Here is a 6,000-nt window from a genome sequence, read left to right as displayed (position 1 = left end):
CATAATATGTACCTTTTGAACTCTCCTGTGGGAATGACCAGACGAACAAAAAGCCAATTTCATAAAACTATGCACCCGACTGCAGGCCCATAACAATAAATGAGCAAAGCTCCAGAACCTGATACCTCGTCCGGATATACATTTAACAGGTCCTGCGCCAAAGAAATCAATACGCGTCGCATACACTGCAACATTTTCCAAACTGGACCACGAGATTTAATCTGTCAAACACGTAATGGATAACGTTGTACAAGCCGCAACGTATCGTTTCAGTCTGTTGGTAGAAGAATCTGCAACTCGGCCACACAGACAAACGTCTCCGTAACGACGCGGAGGCTTTGAGTGCACACTAGTCAAAGTTTAGCATCGCGCAGTCCGCATTGAGCTGCCGGCCGCGACGCGTGTGTTGCGCGGCGCCGCGACGCCTCCCGTCGACATCGCGAAAAAAGTTTACATACGAAACTTTCTTAAAAGACTTTCCTTTCAACCCGAACATTGTTGAAGTGGAACCGTCTGCCCTCTCCTGGCCTACGCGAAAAGTGACCTTTCCTAAAACCGGAATTGGGTATCCCCCGGAACGGGTTTAGACTCGGACCCGCCGTGGCAGGACTTTCGTGAAGTGCTAACTTGATTTTCAGAGTGGAGTGTTCAGTGTGAGTGACTGGATAATACGTTGCCTTTATCGGTATAAGGAAGAGGACTGGACTTGGTCAAGAACAGTTCTTAAGGTCGATTACCGAGTAAAAGTGCTGTTAAAAGTTTCAGTAAGTAAGTTATCCATATCGATATGATTCCTCTTAAACTGTATGTAAATCAGGAAATTAAATATTTAAATGAAGTTATTGAAATGATTGGTGGTGTAGTAGATGAACGTGCCGATGTTATCTCTAATTAATATGCTAGCGAAGAAAATGCTAATATTCGTTACAGATGTGGTTATTAAATGACACGCCCGGTTGATTGTGGAAGCAAACCTTGCCCTTGTCAACACAAAAACTGATCTAATGATTTCAATAAACGACTTCATTTAGCTACAGACAGCAAAAAATATCGGTCAGTAAATAAACAAAAGCATTTTATCTTTTTTAGAGTAATCAGCAGAATGTCTTTTTATAACCTGTTCAGAATTAAAGTTAATGGAAAAATTGAGAAATCTCTTTACGAGGACACACGAAAATCTGTCAAAATTAATTATTTCTTAATCTACCAATGGATTCCAGAGTTGTGAAAGATCTGCCGAATCATGAGTTTTGCACAATTTATGATTGAAAATCTCTAAAATATAAAGAAGAAATCAATTTGCAACACTCAAATTGTATTCCACTCGTGCATTGCACCAAACGAAAGTGCCATGTGTACTCAGAACCTATTTCTAAACGAACAGATGTGCAAAAACCGAACCAAAAAACGACTATTGATCGCTTTGTGCGAGAAAAAACCATTGCGCCGCTAACTTTAGTACTTACTTTTTACTCTGAGGCCGAAGCTAAATTCGCTCTCGACACAGAGCGTAAGTAATGTGGTTTTGTATTATTTTTATTTGCAGAGAAATTATTTTTAATACTTACTGAGCCACGGATGGTCTAAACTTTGCTTGATCTGATGGACCACCGTCATCGTTTTAAGTTTTTTTTAGTTCCGTCCTCATTCGCCATTTCAATACCAATACAAGATTAAGATCGCTTATGATCATTTCATAACTGTAGTTTGTATTGTTTGAAATTAAGTAATGTTTCAACTTCACGGTCCGCAGTATTTTTGAGAATTGAATTAGGCCAGACCTTTCAGTTATAACTTTAAGTCTCTATTATAGAAATATAGATACTTGTCTTGCAAAATTTTAAACAGTAATAATAACTAGAAGAGCGTTGAAATATTAGAAACGAACGTTGCAGCTGATTAAATTACTTGTAACTAATTTCATAAATATAATTATGTTGGTTGACATTATTAAGTTATTTGAATATTAATGCACCGATTATATATTTGATATATTCGCCATTTTGTAATAGATTTCTGTTCTATTTTATTTTATTTATTATACACACTTTTTGTCATATATTAATTTCTCAAAGATGAAAAAACCAAATCTTTAAGAGCTTTCACAGAACAAACAAACATCCTCACATTTATTTTATTTTTTTTACAACAGAATATTATAACTGTCATAATTATAATTTATATGAAAACAAACATGTAATGAGTTGGCAAAATATAATAATTGTGAATAGTACAAACAAGAAAATTATTTGTCTGCTATTATTAAAAATAGGTGAAGATTGATATACCTGTACATAGAAAATTAATGAATTTAGTAAAACTGATATGTAAAACTGATATGTAAAACCTCGATTGACAATTAGCATATAGTCTTCCTGTTTAAAAACACAATTTGCTTGCATATGTAAATTGTTCGTATGATGTCTTTACACAACGTTGAAATAGGCGTGCAAACATGTGACTGAAGGCCGATTGCCTATAATATACATGACAAACATAAGTAGTAGATGTTAAAACAAAGACACCAAAGAGAGACCTTGAATCGAATAACATTTATGTGGATTACGCAAAAAAACAAGATGCAATAGAAAGTTGTTGTAGAATAATAAAAACTAGGAGACATGACAATAGAAAAAGCCTTAATGTTGCCAATAACATCCACTTGTGCAAGTTGAATCTTGCATTTCAGATTCTCAGTAGAAATGCGGAAGTGATATCGCATTGAAAAGTTAGAGAAATTTTACTCAGTACTGAAGAAAAAAACTGACCGAGATATGCGGAATTTAGAATTTAATATTATTAATGATAGAAGAAAGTCATCAATATAGATAAGATACGGTACGCATTATTGCTTATGTCCGTCGCTGACTTTTTCTTAAAATCGGAATGAATTTTGATATACTATCTTTTAAACTACCGTACCACGTTCCCTATAATGGAGTTTATATGGAGAAAGAAGCTTCATTTAATTCCACCGACAAGAGTTGGCTCTTTAACTTAGGACTTAGATAATTACTTTTGGAACCTACATCATCAGGTGAAATAAGAATACTCACTCGAACGCCAGCATATAAGGTAGTCGATAAGACAAAATATTCTTATAAGTCTTAGCAGTTCATGTCTTGGTGAATGCTGGAACTTGCTAATCATATTAATATAACTAGAGGCCGCCCGCGACTTCGTCCGCATGGAAACCCTATCAATCCCGCGGGAACTCTGGGATAAAAAGTAGCCTATGTGTTATTCTGGGTCTTCAGCTACCTACATACCAAATTTCATGGTAATCGGTTCAGTAGTTTTTGCGTGAAAGAGTAACAAACATCCATACATCCATACAAACTTTCGCCTTTATAATAGTAGCAGGATGTCTTCATTATCTACTGACAGATATTAGCTATTCCGGAATTCTTAGAATGCCGTACACCAGTCTGCAACTTTGCTGAATACAATAGCTTGTTCAAGCAAATAAGTCAATTCTATGTAGATTAGATCCACAACTTAATTAACAAGATTATTGTCCTAAATGTTTAATCAACTACATTTGATTTGTATAACAGGTGACTGAAGTATGTCCTAAATTTTCTGAAATATCTAATAAACATATTTTATAATTAAAGAAATTGTACCAATACAAGACAAATAAATCAGATATTTTATAAGTATCTGCAAAATTAACTGTGATGATTTCATAAAATAAATTTTGAAGACATTTAAATTTCTCCATGATTGAGTAAAAATAGTTTAAGAGGTTTATTATTAGGTACGGGGTTTACCGTAGTCCCGGAAAAAAAATATGCGCATACCTGATAATAGTGTCTGAGTAAACCAAATAGAATATATTTTAAAGTCACAATACTCACATAATTTTCTCATGGAGAGAGATACATATTGTTGTATAACAGTAACTATCACTCTCTCCGGTCATTACTGCACATATAACACCTAACATTTGTACTGGAAATTTTGAACAGTTAATTTGGTCACGTCACCATGATAATGACATTATGAGTCTCAAAATTATGCATCAAACAACGGTGCCACATACCAAATTGCGGGGTCAATACAGCAAATCTTTACATATACAAGAACCGAAATATCAGTAATGTAATGGTATTGAATGCTTAATCTTAATTTGAGAGCATCTACAAGTCATGCGCAAACATTTCATTTATTTGTAGCAAGTACATTACATTTCGCCTGATTATCTGACTTCCTATCAGCTATTTTTCTGTCAGGTTGACAAGATTATCATTTGTGATGTAATGATCAATCAGGTTAATGTCACAAGTGTCGAGATCTATTGATAATTTGAAACACTTGAGCTCTGGATGTGAAATTTCACAAATCGTAGTTCGTTTTCGCAAACCAACAAATATTATGTTGATACTATCATTGCGTATGAACGTTAACAGTTATAATTGAAGAGGTCACGGACATGGGAACAGAAAACAATGAGTACACTCCAAGATTGGTTTAAACAGTTTTGTATTTTAATCATCCTGTTGTAAGTATCTTGAGGATTCTATATTGAAAAATATTTCTTCAATTCAAATCGGTTTTGACAACTCGTTAGGCTTAGCATAATATTATTCGATCAAAGATGGTAGATATATCACACGGAGGATCAAATATTAGCCGACCTTGTGCTTAAAACCTGTAATGTCGCATTAATGTTGAGAAACGTATGTCAACTTACCACTTTATACATCGTCAATGAGATCATAAGTCTTCAAATTGTTCATTATACCTTGACACATAGGTGTCAACCTTCAAATTGTATAGTATTTTATTACGTTGAAATACCTTGCCAACATCATCGTTGTCCTATTGATGATTAAAACTATAAATATCTGTCGATATAACGATGCTAGATTTTTCATTTGTGGGGATGTAGTAATTAACTTAAGCATTGCAATTAACAGCATCCTGTAGGCCTTGAGAAAAGCTGTATACTACGAGCATGAGTATGTATAATACTGCAACACCAAGGAATTTTGCGCCTATCGATTGACTACTGACGCTATAATCAATTGAACAAGAATTAATAAGTGATGGTTGCAATTTAATTTCATATACTTAGCTGAAGTTTTATTCTTAACTTACAACTCAATTTGAAAATTATGTAAGTTTAACCGAACATAACAATTAAGTTAAGAAAACTTTGAAAAGAAGTTGAGAAAAAGAAAGAATCTTTCTTGTGCAGTTTTCTTATTTTATTCTAATTACGAATTCTATGCTGAGAGTCTAGATAAATGGAGTTATCATTACCACTAGACTTTACAGTACATTTAGTTAGCATTTAGCTTGTGTGACCTTCGTTACTTCTCTTGTGGATCCAGTTTGAATAGTCAGTCAATATTGACCGCCAGAACATCTGTTTACACTTCATTGACAGGATTCATGAATGTACCATTATAATGATATAAAAATTATGTCGAGGTCTTCATTGAGCAATGATTCAAGCTATTTGATTGATGGATACGATATTCGAACAAGATCTATACGTATAATTGGTGAAAGTGTAACTTTTCTGGAACATTTCTTGTCGTTGTTTGTCATCTTTAGAATTTATAATGTATCGAGTGTCGATAAGTTTCTGTCATTTCAAAACAACTACAAAACATTACCTATACATTCAAAGTGATTGTGATGTCGTGCCGTTGCTGTCTCCCCTGCGCCTTTATATTGGGCTCCTGGGCTGTGAAGAGGGTGCGCGTGCGCCCCGGGCCTTCGCCTTTCGATTACTACAGCAACTCGCGATCCTCTAGCGGCTACTTGCTAGACCTCGTGTCTATAGCTAAACCCACGCCCTCTTACATACATACATAAATCTCGCCTCTTTTCCGAGGCAGAGCCCATATCCTTTCATTTGCCACAATCCCTGCACACTTCTTTCGCTTCATCCACATTCATAACTCTCTTAGTGCTCTCTTCATTCATAAGTTCGTCGGTTTCGGGTACTCTTGACCAGACCTTTTGCTAGAACGTATGTTAAATAAT

The 6,000-nt window shown here is 34.9% G+C and overlaps 1 protein-coding gene across 2 annotated transcripts in view; it reads left to right on the top strand.

Moving 5' to 3' along the window:
• Nucleotides 1-361: 361 nt before the first annotated feature.
• The window catches only part of LOC106143558 (serine/threonine-protein kinase DDB_G0283821), a 153,269-nt gene continuing 147,630 nt past the window's right edge, over nucleotides 362-6,000 (top strand). The window contains exon 1 of one of the 2 annotated variants that reach the window (XM_013345682.2): nucleotides 362-764. The gene's annotated coding sequence lies outside the window, so the exon portion shown is untranslated. Of the gene's footprint in view, nucleotides 769-6,000 lie in introns of both variants that reach the window. The other variant, XM_060945167.1, reaches the window with a different exon arrangement.

This window comes from Amyelois transitella, chromosome 7 (assembly GCF_032362555.1).
Source record: "Amyelois transitella isolate CPQ chromosome 7, ilAmyTran1.1, whole genome shotgun sequence".
Lineage (NCBI taxonomy): Eukaryota > Metazoa > Arthropoda > Insecta > Lepidoptera > Pyralidae > Amyelois > Amyelois transitella.
The sequence above is the reverse complement of the archived record's forward strand: the minus strand, read 5'-3'. Positions and strand labels throughout refer to the sequence as shown.